Consider the following 15000-nt stretch of genomic DNA (forward strand, 5'->3'; position numbering starts at 1 on the left):
GTGTCGCAGGTCAAGATTCTCTTAATTACAGCTAAAAAAAAAAAATTAATCTGTGAGGACCTTGTTATAATAACCTTATTGTTACAGCTATATACAGAATGCAAGGATTCAGTTATGTACCAATAATGGGAAAAAACAAGCATCATTCTGATGTCAGAAAGGTGCTTAGCAACCATTTGTTAAGCACCTCCAATTGTAACTAAGAACAGGCCTCATGTTAGGGATGTGCAGGGAACAGTACCAACAGGCAAAGAACAGTAGCAGTAGGTAAAACAGTTTTTAAAAGCTGTTACAACTAAACCCTGTCACATTTATAAGTAAAAAAATTGTGGTAGAATGAAGTATCTAACAACTTTTAAAGCTTTTCATTCTTCAAAGACACAATTTATTTCTCCCTGCTGATGTTTGAGAGTACTAAATTGTTTTATTTGTTTTCAAAGACTTTAAGACCAGTTGAAACATTTTCTGCTCCCAAGTATATTTTTCATTAACTGGTTGACTAAGAACAGATAAAGTTCTACAAACAGATTTGATTGGGTGTCACTGAGGCTTCTACTATGAATCACCAACTTCCACAAATCTGACAATCCAAAATACCAAAAAAATAATGCCCAAAGTACAGAAGGGCTAAATATTTAAGCATTTTGTGCAGGTGGCAAATCCTCCTGCACAGTTTGATGTTGGGGACAGACCAGCCACCGCCCCACACACTTATACAAAAGGGAGGAATCTCACAAAAGAAGTGATTTGTTGTTGGCGCAAACTTAGAAATCACAAAAAACAATGACTTCCAGTGGCAACAAGCAATCAACATTCTACACTCAATGTTTTTTTCCTACTGGCACATGAAGCATGAGAAATTCCACTTTGACCAAATGTGGGGAAACCCATACTAATCATATCCCTTTGTTATGTGTTCTCAACATAGATGCAAAAAAACTCACCTCTCACACATCTAAACAAATAATAAGCTGATTATAATCAGAGATCCAATCATAATCCTTCTGTGTGAACCTTGCCATATCAAGGTGATTTTTATCTCAGTTTTATGTGTTATATGGGTATAGATTTAGTCATACACATAAACACACACACACACACATACACACACACACACACACACACACACACACACACACACACACACACACACACACACACACACACACACATATAGATGCATATTTATAGATATAGATATACAGAGAGTACGTGAGAGATAGATAGATAGATAGATAGATAGATAGATAGATAGATAGATAGATTAGATTAGATTAGATAGATAGATAGATAGATAGATAGATAGATAGATAGATAGATAAAGATATATCTAGATGTATTTTTTTAAGAGAAAGTGGATAATTCAGACCACTGTTGAAATCACAAAAAATCAATTTAATCTGTTCTTGAACTTAGCTTTAACATGTTCCTAAAACCTGCACAATGATCAATTTAATATTAAATTCACGTTTTTAGCAGATTATTTTCTAATATTTCTAAATGCTCTCTGCTGGAAATGAAAAGTAGTTTGACTATCTCTATCAGTCAGGTCATTAGAAAGTTGACTACTTTCAAATTATGTTTTCTCTTCATGTTTTTTTTTTGCTGTTAAAACTAATAAAGTTCAGTTTAAAAACATATTAGTGATACTGATGTTTCCCTTCCTTTTTTAACAGCAACATTATGGAATTTCTCGAAGAAACAATAGTATTCTGAATTATATTACACTGTGTGTTAAAAGTCCATTTACAAAACTTAAAAACGACAATTAGAAGGCTCTTTGATGACTCACAGTATATATTTTTGTCAGTATGTTTATACAATAGATTTGTGAACCCTCCCACTGTGTGTCAGCTAAATATGTGAAGAATGCACGAATGCATTTTGCTGATGTAAGTGCAATGTTACTTCATGCCTCTAAAAACAGATTAAATAACCAAAGTGATGAAATATATGCAGAGCTGTTAAAGATGTCAAACAAAAGGCATCCTATTATACTGTAATATACAAATAACATGCAGTTGGCAGAGCGTGTTAATAGCTGGGAATAGGTTTACTATCATGTTATTCAGACTAATCCGTTGAAACAGTATAACTGCACAGCTGAGCACAGGAGCTCAAGACCACCTGCTGTCCATTGATCAATGAATCAAAAATGACACTGGCTTTTATTTTATTCTAACTGTTAAAATTTATTTTTAAGAAAATCATTTATAAAAAAGTTATGATAAACTACTGTTCTAAGCCTAATCTGTTGCTCTTTATTTTTAATAAGTTTTCTGTGTTCTCTGAAAATACACAGTCATTCAGTATGATCCTTGGATTTCTTTTGCAGAAAACACTGAAACTAGTCTTTGGGATAATCTGTCAAAGGTGATTTGCTTAAATTTACTTTTGAATAAAAAAGTTGGCAGACACGCATTTCTAAGTGCTAATGAAGGTTGTATTTTGTGGAGGCCAATATCTCTGCATGGCTGCAACTAATATAATTAAATTGAGGGTTATTGCTACATGGGGTAGTACAAATAAATGAAAAATGTCCTTACAGTAATACTCTTTGCACACACACATACACACACACGCGCACACACACACACACACACACACACACACACACACACACACACACACACACACACACACATGCACACACGCACACATGCACACACTACCACGCATGCATGCACACACTTATCCGCTGCAGTGTTAACAGCCCTATTTTTGTTATAGACACAGTAGGTAGACACTGTAAAAAGTCAGTGTGGATTTCCATAATAGCAAGGTAGAGCTCATGTTTGAATTTGCTCTATCATGCTGGGGTTTTTTGTCCTTTTATGAGGCTTCTAGCTGAGCATTGTCTGAACTCCAGGTCTACTCCTATAGCTCTGTTCATCTTACCATGTCCAGTATTGCCACCCTGGTGCTGAGCTAGCTTGTCAGGAATGGGAGTCAGAGTGGAGCAGATCAACTGGCATTGTCACATGTACTTTTCTGTATGCTAGGATGCATTTCTATAGGCCCTAACTGGACAGAGCTACTGAAATCACTCACATCACCACTCACTATCTCAGTTACCATCACCCACTTTTAATGCCAGAAGGCTAACAACAATCTGCTTCATGATTTTAATGCTGCCCCCATCACCAAGGATGTGTCTTATCATGGGCAGAAACTCCTGCCTTCCACAGAGGGTCACTTGGAAAAAAGCCACACCATCCTTTCCATTCTCTCAGCAAATAATCCTCTGGTCAAACTCATGCCATCTGGCTGCAGTCCTGGCTCTGTACTTCTACTGCATGGAGCCTTGATTCTGATCACTGAATATGGCTCTGAGGCAGAACACATGGATAATTTACATTAGTCCCTCTCCCAGACTGCTTAACTTACATGCAGTGATACCCAAAAAGACTTTTGCAATACTGTTTGCAAGAGCCTTTATACTACAGTAGCACTACAGACATAATGGAATTGCTTTCTCATAAAGGACTGTGCTGACCTGTGTGAAACAGAATTGAGAAGTATTTTTATGTGATCTTAAATACCCGCCTCTCAAAATAAGGCTGACTCAACCAGTGCCCTCTGCCAGTACTGTGAACTAGCTCCCTACCCCCTCAGCTCTTCAAGTGAAGAGCAGAAAAAAGGACTTTATTGTATTAAGCTAATCACTGCATGATCGCCTTATTACAGATCTATACAAACCTCGTAAGCTCTTCCAAAAGCAATAAAAGTGCAGACTCTACTTTTAGCCAGATGGCCAGTTAAATAACACACCTTCCCTCCTGCCCAGCCATTTAGATCGCATTTCTATGTTCAGCATCCTTCCCTCCACCAGTGCATTCAAACCTGAGCACTGTAGGCTCAGTCTGGGGTCTAAACTGTAGCAACAGTTGCTAGAGTTTATACCCGGTCTGTACTGAGCACTACGCTGATCAGATTTTTGTTAAAAATGCATTCTTTCTTATAAATTGTAGCAAACTGCTTACCACAAACGTAGAATATAGTTGCTATAGTTTACCATCATTATGAGAGTCCTCAAGACAAAATGAAGTGTAGAAGAAAAAACATATTTCAGTGCATTGGCTACATGACAGCTTACTTAATATCTAGATGGAAACAAAAATGTTGTGAGGCATGACAAAAGAAATTACTTTTTAAATACATTACTGGAATGCCAGTCAAAATCAAGTATAAAACAACAAGCAGCACTCAACTCAAAATCACTTTTTCTTGCACTGCAGTTCTAATTATAATTTATGTTCAGCTTTATAAAAGTACTAAGTAACATGCTGAAAGTAGCAATACTGTGATACCCCCACTTGTAAAAATGTTTCTTAGCCAAAAAAGACCTGCTGTCTGACAACTATCTACTTGTTTCATGGGGAAAACATGATCAAAGTAAAAAATGAACAGCAAACAAGAAACAAGCTCAAGATAAATTGCTTAAAAGATTATTGCACAGGTTATGGACCACACATGATAGATTGGCATTCTGTTTAGTTTACAGGTAAAGCCTGCAAATATGACTGCAAGTCTCCAACAAATGTAATGAGCTTCTGAAAATACTGTAATCCTGTCCTTTTATTACAAATACTGCCATATGCATTTCAATACTTAAGGCTTATACCCAATCTAGTTATGTAAATATTCTCTGCATGGCAACAACAAAAAGGCTTTCAATGTTGGTAATTCTTTAACAGTATGCTTATTAAAGCTTACTTGCATCTTACAATCTCAGACAAGCTTACCTGATGGTCATTAAAGCATTGCTACTTAAACACAGAGCAACAGGTAGTGCAACAAATGCATTTTCTGAATAAGAAGAAGCATAAATCAACAGCATAAAAATATGACAGAAAACCAGAACATTCTGCAAAATCAAGGACAGATGAAAAGCCACTGTAGTACTTGTGTCTACTTTAGATGGGGGGATACTCTGCACACTTACACTGCATAACTGCTCCTTGCCTTGCTTGGACACATCCAGAGTAGCTACGTGGGAGAGTGGGGTGCAACAAGTATGTCACAATTTGAAATGCCTCTGGCTAACTGTGATGGCCCAGACACATGTGTCATACCTCTCAACCTCAGAGCAAGAAATATGGGCAAAACCATAAATAGAAGTGAGACAAAGGCCCAAAAATAAGGTCAATTTTTAAATATTGCTCTTATAAACTTAGAAGGATAATAGAATAGTAGGTCTTGCATTACTATGAATTTTCTGAAGGGTATGAAATCTGGAACTCAAATGTCTCATTATTTTCTAACTTCAGTCTTTAATGATTTGCCACTAATTTGCCAGAAAACCACAATTTTATGAACAACAGACCAAAAATGTGATGCAAAAATATAAAATAACCATACAGTACAGCTGGGAACCTGTCAAAGAGGGACACTTTTTTAATATTAGTACTGTTAACTTGGGCAGCTGACAAAATAAGAGAATCTACATATATTTCCGAAATTAAAAGTAATCCATTACTCTGATCATTACAATTATTTATTCATTGTTAACCCTCCATGTTTTATTCCATATTTGTCATTTTGTGGAGGGATTATTAGGGGGAGAGCAACATTTGAGCCAAAATAGGGGACAATTGAGATGTTTTGATATAACTAATTCTATAAAGCAATTTAGTTGCTCATACTTCTCAACATCTTAACGCAGATAATCTGGACAAGGCCAAATATATTGGGGGAACATATAAACAGTACTAAAAATTGCTCTTGTATAAACTTAGACAGTTGACAGAATAACAGGTCTTGCTTTAACATGTATTTTTCTAAAGGGTATGAAGTCTGAAACTCAATGTCTGTTATTATTTAGTGACTTCATTCCTAAATGATTTGTCATAAAACCACACATGTTATGAGGAATAAAACAAAAATAAGAAGCAAAAATCTATTCATTCTGCAGAAATCTGGTCAGTTGAGAGGTATAGTTCAGCCAGGGCTGAATTTGCTGCCCTTCCCCCCTCACAAAATCATGGTTGAATGGAGCTTCCCCCTTGCAGCTATTCCAATGTCCCATTACTTGGCTATTTTGCCCCATTTACCATAAACACTACAATGTGCATACTTCTATACTTCTACAATGATTTGGATTTCATTTACAAGTTTTATTTTACATTTTACCGCGCAAACACTAATAGACATCTGCTAAACAAAACAATGCAGTCTCACAATGAAAATAAACTTAGCATTAAAACTCCTCTGCCCTTGAAACTCACATTCATTGAAACAGCATTGAAACCCACATTCAAAGAAAATACATCTGGCCAGTGGCAGATAAAGATTAACTTGGCTGTTTTCAAATCATAGGCCCCTAGTACAGGAAACATACATGTGTTCTTTGATATACCTTCCAGATTGTATTAAATTATATTCCTTGTATAATGTAGTACAGCTGTTAGAGGGCTTTTTAAATTTATTGTTTTGAACATTTTTACAGTAAACAATGAAGCAAAATGCATGCACCAATAATGACAAAACTGCCCAATTCAGAACATTTCCATCATAAAAGTCTACTCAAACTTCTACAATCCACCAGTATTAGTAAACATGCACAATCTATTTTATGGCTAGGCTTGTATAGGCCGTAGGGCCGATAGCCTAGTACCAACCTATATACCTATGAATCTCTGCAGAAGTAAACGTCATCTAAATAATTGCATATTAAAGAGATCTGTAACTAATGAAAAGGTTGCTTTTAGAAAACAACTTTATATTTCAGTGTTTCATCTACAAATAAAGTCCCTGTTGCTCTTGAGGAATACATTGCCTATGCTACATTAAAAAAATGATAAGCTAGCAATATTGCAATAGGGAATGGATGGCAAACTGATAACAGGTTCATCGTTACTAGCTATCTCCACTAAAGAGGACATTCTCAGGACTGCAGCATCCACCCCCTTTAAAAGTGCAACACAGTACAGTAATGCATATATATACTGTGGGAGTAGAACCCACAGTCTTCTGCATCAAAAGCAAGCACATTATCTGTTGAGCTATTAACAACACAAGCAGCTATAGCATAAGCAGCACTAAACTTCTCTTCAAGCTCTCAGCTCCTTGTAAAATGCACTCAACTTTCAACTGTATCTCTCAACTTTGAAGCACAAGAAATCTGGAAAAAAACAAAATTTATTGAGGGGGGCAAAAGCCCAAAAACTAGGGACACATTTCAAACATTCCAAGAAAGAATGTTCCCCAGAAGGCAAACAGTCCTCATTTTAAACATTGCTTGCATAATCTTGGAAAGTTGCTAGAATAAAACGCTATGTTACCACCATGCATTTCACTGCCAAGTCAGGACCCTGTGCACTACAGTCAGAACAACATACCACTATGCCAAATCAGCTGTTTCTTGAAAGACAGGTAGAATGAAACTTAAATGGCCATCATTTAGTGAATTCAGTTCTCACCATAGCTCTCAACTTCTTAGCACAAAGCACCTAGATCTGGTGTACCAGTCAGTCATGCAGTCTGACAAAGTCTCCATATGAGCTCTTTGGTTGTCATGTTACATGGATCACTAAAAAGTTTGTAGTAGTATTGCTTGATTAAAGACAATGTACATATTGTCTGGTTTTCTTCCAGTATATACTTTTGTGTAGACTTTATTAGAAATTATTTGATCTCTCATTTTGTTCCTAGTCTTGAGTTGTGCTTTTTTTTTGCAAGGTATTAGCATCATAGCCCCTCTCAGTAAGCCTGATTTTAATGTCCATTACAAAAGATCGTCTCAGACTATCTTTTTAGCAGAATCTTTAAACATTGAAGTACTCCTCATAAGGAAGTGATTTAATAATGTCAGCCACTAGAAAGATATTTCCTCCTCTGGGTTTTGTAGAACATAATGGTATAAAGTCAGCTCTGTTTAATGTATAATCTGATACCCAAAAAGTCAATAGCTGGACTGCCCAGCAAATATGAAAAAGTGATATGCATGGTATTACTCTAGTGTAGAAAAAAAACATCATCAGGTATCTGGACAATGAACATATGAATAATAAATCATGCAAATATTGTTTGTAAAACTTTATATATCCCAAAAATAAGAGCCATAGCACATATACTGCAGCTCACAAAAAAAAAAAAGTAACTAAGGTAGACTTTGCCCTCATGACCTTTCCCTTATATAGTCACAATATTTTCCCATCTCAGTATAAAATGTTTGAGCTCAATAAGACTCCATTCGAATAAGAACCAGTTCTAAAATGCACAGGGTAAAATCATAATTACAAAGAAAGTAAGAAATGGCCTGAACACCATTATAGTGCTGTGCTGCAATACAAGCTATTCAGTCCTGTGCCACAGAAATAAATAAATAAATAAATAATCCTTTGAAGAAAATTATTTATTAATTGCAGTAAATGACCACTGTCCCTTAGAAAAGAAGATTTTTAACTTGAGCTGTAACAGAAAATCTTGCCCTTCAAATAATCCCTGACATGGGTCATTAATACCAAAGATGATTAGTCTCCTTGGTAACATAGATGGATCCAAATCAATTTTTGACACAATACTTGAATATTTCAAATGTGATTTGTGTACATTTTTTTTTCCCTCATGAGAATATCATTTGAGTAGCCCTTTCTATAATAAATTCTGTAAGTGCATTTGAGCCTCAACCAGGCAGCATGTGCAATATCTTACACTCACTTTCTTGTTCCTGTAATATAAATCTAGACCTGAGTACAGCACATACAGTAGTGAAAATACATACAAATAATGCATGAATGCTTACACTTGTCATAGCTTACACACACACACACACACACACACACACACACACACACACACACACACACACACACACACACACACACACATATGCAAACACAAACACCTTCCATATAAACAAAACAAGTAGTACCTGCAGTTTCAGCCCAAAGCAGCTTTGTTACTGCCAGCCAGCCAAAGCTCCCAGTTTCAAACACAAAAGCCACGCGAGAGACCCAAAGTCCTGTCCTTCCCATGAGAGCAGGCTCCAGCCTGCAGATGTTGCAGTCCGACTCTCTTCCAGACCTATGCAGTTGTAACTACACAGACTTCTGGGATCTTTGCTGTTGCAGGCTATATTCCAAGTCCGGACTGTATTACCAGCAGTCTGAATACTGTGCGCATGCACTGGACTGGTTCAGTAACAGTCCGGACTCAGGAAATGCCACGAGTGCACATGCACGAGTTCTGGGGACTCGTGTTTGTTTTTATTTCTTTTTCTTTTGTTTTTTATTCATTTCTTTTTCTTTTGTACAGCTGGGGGAGGAGCTGCAGTACTGCATCTCAATAGAATGAGCCACCCTGCTGTTTATGCCATGCCTGCAAGGCGTGATACAGTACTCAGGCTTTAGTTAAAAAGAGAGAGAAAGTTATTTTTATCTTTTAAACTGTAGCAAATTGCATGTTACAATGTAGCACTCATTTGCTGTAGTTTAGACCACATTAAAAAAAGATCAGGATTGGGTGAGCATGCCTCCAACATTTTGCGCCCAGGCAGTTGCCCCTCTCACCCCCTCACCAGTGCACACTATGCTCCAGCCACTTTCTTTGATGATGAAAGACTAGAAATAGAAAATGAAACCCAAAAGTAACTTCACACCTAGCCTGAATAGAATTTTCTACTTTTGACACCTGCACAGTTCCTGCTTGGACAGCTTTTATCTGAACTAAAATTCTGAGAGTGCAAGTTTCTGATCGACATGTAACCAAATGTATGTATCTCAAAAGCTATAAAAATTTAAAAAAAAGTCAACATACAAAAGTTATTTAATACACACTCCTCTTCACAATAGTAATATTATGGGGTCCTCTTCGCTGGATTGAAGTTTTAAATGTTCGAAGACGATATGGCCGAGACCATAACTTCGAAGATTTAAAGGTCCAAACAGACTGAATGGAGATCCGTGTACAGAGCGGAATGGGAAGAATTTCTTGGAGTTAGTATATTTAAGTAAGAGGGGTGTGGGGGTGCAGGGGGGCGTACAGCAGTTTAATTTTTGTTTTGTTTTTTTCTTTTTTCCTTCAGTGTTCGGTTCGAACTTGTAATATGTTTGATCTACTGAAGCAGATTTGATATTATGATGTCAGTCAGACATAATGGCAGTTTTGTGCTGAACTCTCAATTAGATTATATGCAAATTTAATTATAATAATTATACAAACAAGTATTAATAGTTGTATAGATAGACCCCCAATTATCAGTGTGATTTTTCTTTGTGCAGATGTGGTCTTCATTTAGCTGCAAAGGGGGTTCATAGAAGTCATTTCACTTTTGATGCATTTGTATAATTATAAATGGTGTGCATGTTTGCATATTTAATGAACAAATAAATGTAAATATCTGCACAGTGTGATGCCTGTGCACTGGCCCAGTGATCAAGGAGCCTCAGTCCTCACCACTAGCACCAGTAAGGGGTGTGCACATTGGAAGGATGACAAGTACACACACAGTAAAGTGCAATTTTCCTTAAGAGCACACAGAGATCACAGATTCAGATCTCAGCCGAGTAGCGAAGCCAAACCATCCAGTACCCTCTCTGTCCAACCAGTGTTTTGTGTCCCTACCCATGTAGCTGACACACACATACTTTGAGATTTGATTTGTATACAAACACACAGACACTCCTAGGAAAGGCTGGTACAGGTTCTTCAGCTATTCCCCCTTCTGCCAGGCTATAAGGTAGTAATCTTATCAGCTACTAATAAGGCCCTTCCCAAAGGGTGACCAACTTCACTGTGTAATATTACTGTTATCCAAATAGTAAGTGTGACCCAGGGCTAAAGCTATTGGAGTTGCTTGGACAGTATCACTGAATACATGCAATGTATGTTAAAAGCTTAAATTATTTCTATGCAAAACAGCCAGAGTTGAAAGGTTTAAAAATATTTAATAATCAATAATAAAAACACAAGACAAATCTTATCACTTCAACACAATGACATTACAGAGTTCAGAAATCACAGTAAAATGCTTTAATGTAGAATAGTCTGACATAAATATAGAAAACAGCTAGTCTAATTTGGCTATTTCTATCTATATCTAAGAGAAATCACTGCTCTAAATAAATATCTTACTTACAGAGCAAGCAAGGGCTGGTGAGTTGATGTGTTCAGGTTCAGACAAAATACAAAATGCTTTCCTTTCTTTCTGTCTTTACATTGGTAATACAGTACTGCTGAGTCATTTCAGATTACATCATTCTTAACAGTTCTTTAGTTCCCAGGATAACAGAATCTCAAAATTTACATTTCTTAGTAAGCTGCACCTGGCCAGGAAGCCACAGCAATAATAGACATTATACACGTAAAACCTTAGTAATTATCTCTTAAATCAAGACAATAGAAATTATTTCCTAGCCCAGACATCCTGTCTCCGAGCTTGAGATCAAACAGTCATACAATGCTTGACTTATCAGCTTTCTTCCAGCAGAGTGCACTGTGGTTTCATTTTTGAAGCTCAGTACAACATATAGTTTAATCATAACATATAGTTCCCTTTACATTTGTAGAACAAGCCTTTGGATTACATTAATATTTACAATGACTTAGAATTATTTACAAAATTCTATCTAGCTAGGCTGGCAGCCTTCACACACAGCAGTGCTAGCTGTACACCAAGTAGCAGTGCAATTTGTTTCAGCACTGTATTTGGAGTACCATATAAACATCAACTAGCTCAAATTATTAATATAATTATTAACATATGATACAGATTTATATTTTTTTCTGGAAAATAACCCCATTTTTCTCTAGTGCAGAGTATCTATTTGTATGTGCGGTCATTCCTGATTTCTATTTTAACGGGGTATGTGCATGCCTCTCAACCTGCAGACAATGAAAATATGGGCAAAGGCCCTTGAAAAGTAGATGCATCCAGCCAGAAATATGGACATCTAATTAGAATAAAATGTGAATACCAAAAATCATATACATAGCATACATACATATATATTCATGTTTCCAATATAAATGTGGGATACTACTCAGAAACATGTTTAAAACAACAGATACTGGCAAAGATGATGGAAAACTAAAAGCACATTACCAAAAAAACATATACATTTGAAGACTTTAATGAACTGTATAGCAAAGTTCTACCATACAAGGTAATTTTTGTTTTGCTTCTGAATGGGAGATCTAACATGTGTGCCCTCTTTTTCTAAATTATTGGTGTTACTTGCATGTTGGTCATGCTTAGTGGTTTTCTGTAGTGATCTTCAACAACCACATTTGATGAGGGGATACAGAAATTTGTGAGAAGGTATAAATCTAGCCTGTGAAAAAGGGTCATACTTTTAAATATAGGTACATATCTGAAACAAAAAATATTCCTTCAAAATAAGGACAGCTGAGAGGTCTGTGCATGTGAAATGTTGCTTCTTAATACCTCTTGAATGGCAATGCTTGAGATATTTAAATATATATATATGATATTTATACAAATATGCACATCTTATCTCTAAACAAGTATAATTATTTGCAAAGTGGTATTAGGCAGACAACTGGTTTCACTAATAACTTTTGCAGCATTATGTAAGCTTTCAGCTGTTTCTGGATCAAGTCATTGTCAGAAATTTTGATATGGCACATATTCATAATCTGACACAATTCCTTGATTACTGCCACCATATTTAGATTAGCTTTCATTCCTAGCATATGTGCTGAACTAGCCCGTAAAATGCCATTCTACACAACTACTCAGTGGTCAGAACTTGACATATGTACATAAATATGACATTATGCATAACTGCACATTTTATCGCTGTAGAATCAAAATAATCTACAAAACCATGGTAGACAAACATCTGACCTGCTAATCCTAAATCTCAACATAAGAAGTATTACCAACAAGCTAACAGACCTACATGCATTCATAGCCCACTACAACCCTGATGTACTCACCATTACAGAGACATGGCTTAAACCTAGTATCCAAGATGAAGACTTTCTTCCCCCAGGGTATAATACACTTAGATCTGATAGAACAAACAGGAAAGGAGGAGGAGTAGCCATTCTCTTTAAAAAACACCCTTAACCTCCAGCTCCTGCACAACATACCACCCACTTTTCAAAATGCTGAAGTCCTATTTTCTGTCCTATCCATAAGAAACACCAAGAAGATCAATATAATATGTTGCTACATACCTCCAGACAAAAACTCACTCATAATAGAAGACATCCTACACTGGACAAAGGACAATCTACCTCAAGAAACAATCCTACTAGGAGACCTTAACACTAACTGGGCAGCCTGTAACTCCAGTAGCCCTTCTACTCATATCAATCTATATGGGTTCTCTCAACTAATTAAAGAACCAACTAGAATAGATGAGAAAACAAAGAGAGAATCCATACTGGACTGGACACTAACCAACTATCCCAAACAAAACTATGCAGTAGGCTGTCTCCAAGATGACTTAAGTGATCATCTCCCCACCTTCCTACTCCAGAAACACTCCAATCACCCCAAACCAGTAGTCTACACATTTGTACAAGATGACCATAACCTTACCCCACGATACCTAAATACTGTCCTAAGCCACTGCAACTGGGAGCCACTACGGACACTCGGGTTAGACTAGGCAGTAGACTACTTCAATACTACCTTCTCTAACATCCTTAACAGTCTAGCTCCCAGCAGAAAGATCAGAGTTAAAGCCAACTACGCACAGTGGCTAAATAGGGACAACAGAGCCTTACTAAAAGCTAGAGATAAAGCCTGGAAAATCTGGAAAACTGACAAAACCCCTAGCTCCAGACAATACTATAAACATCTTAGAAACGGGGCCAAGGCTAAATCCAAAATAAACAAACAAAACTATTTTCTTAGCGCCCAAAGGAAATATTCAAATAGTCCACAAAAATTCTGGCATGCCATTAACTCTCTACTAAAGCCAGGCAAAACCACAACCCCAGCACCCATCTCTACTAACAATACCCTAGACATAGCTTCTCAATTTAATAACCATTTTGCTAAATCCATCTTAGCCCTGTCCAGTCAAATAACCAAAAACAGTTTTCCTTCTTCACAACCTAACCTATCCCACACCACCCCCTCTTTCAGCCTATCACCAGTGCCCACCTCAACTATCAAAAAACTCCTCCTAAAACTAAAGCCTACCACACTAGCAGCTGATAACATACCTGCTGTATACCTAAAAATGGCTAGTGACTCCCTATCATATCCTGTCTCCATCCTTATCAACCGCTCCATACTAGAATCCTACATACCCAAACTCTGGAAAGTATCTCACATCATTCCTCTCCATAAAGGATGTAATTCTTATGAATTCTCCAACTACCGACCTATTGCCATCCTTGGCCCCTTCTCCAAAATTCTTGAGAAATGCATCCACTTGCAAGTGATGACATTTCTTAACACACACAATCTACTATCTACCACACAACATGGTTTCTGTCCACATCACAGCACTACCACAGCCCTTATATCCTTCACTAATTATATAAACCTTTACAAGAATGATAACAAATATGTATCAGCCATTTTCCTAGACCTCTCAAAAGCATTTGATATGGTCTCCCACTCCATTCTACTAGACTCACTAACATCATTATCCTTCACCTCCTCTACTATAGCCTAGTTCAGAAGCTACCTATCTGACAGGCAACAATCAGTCTAGTGGAAAAGAACTCTGTCTCCACAACTTCCAACCACCATAGGAGTCCCACAGGGTCTATACTGGGCCTGCTATTGTTCACTATTTTCACAAATAACCTCAAATGCTCTATGCAATATGCCACACTCATACAATATGCAGATGATTCAACCCTGATCTGCTCCGCCTCATCTCCCACCACCCTACATACACTCACTCAAGATACCTTTATCTCAGTAGAAAAATGGATATCGGGTATCCTACTAATTCTAAATCCCAAAAAGACAAAACTGCTACTATTTACCCCTAACAGATAAAAAAAAAAACAACTCTCCTTTACCATAACATCTAAGGACGGTACCACCATCTCCCCTTCTAACCA

This window comes from Protopterus annectens, chromosome 5.part1 (genome assembly GCF_019279795.1).
Source record: "Protopterus annectens isolate FY-2018-M chromosome 5.part1, PAN1.0, whole genome shotgun sequence".
NCBI lineage: Eukaryota > Metazoa > Chordata > Ceratodontiformes > Protopteridae > Protopterus > Protopterus annectens.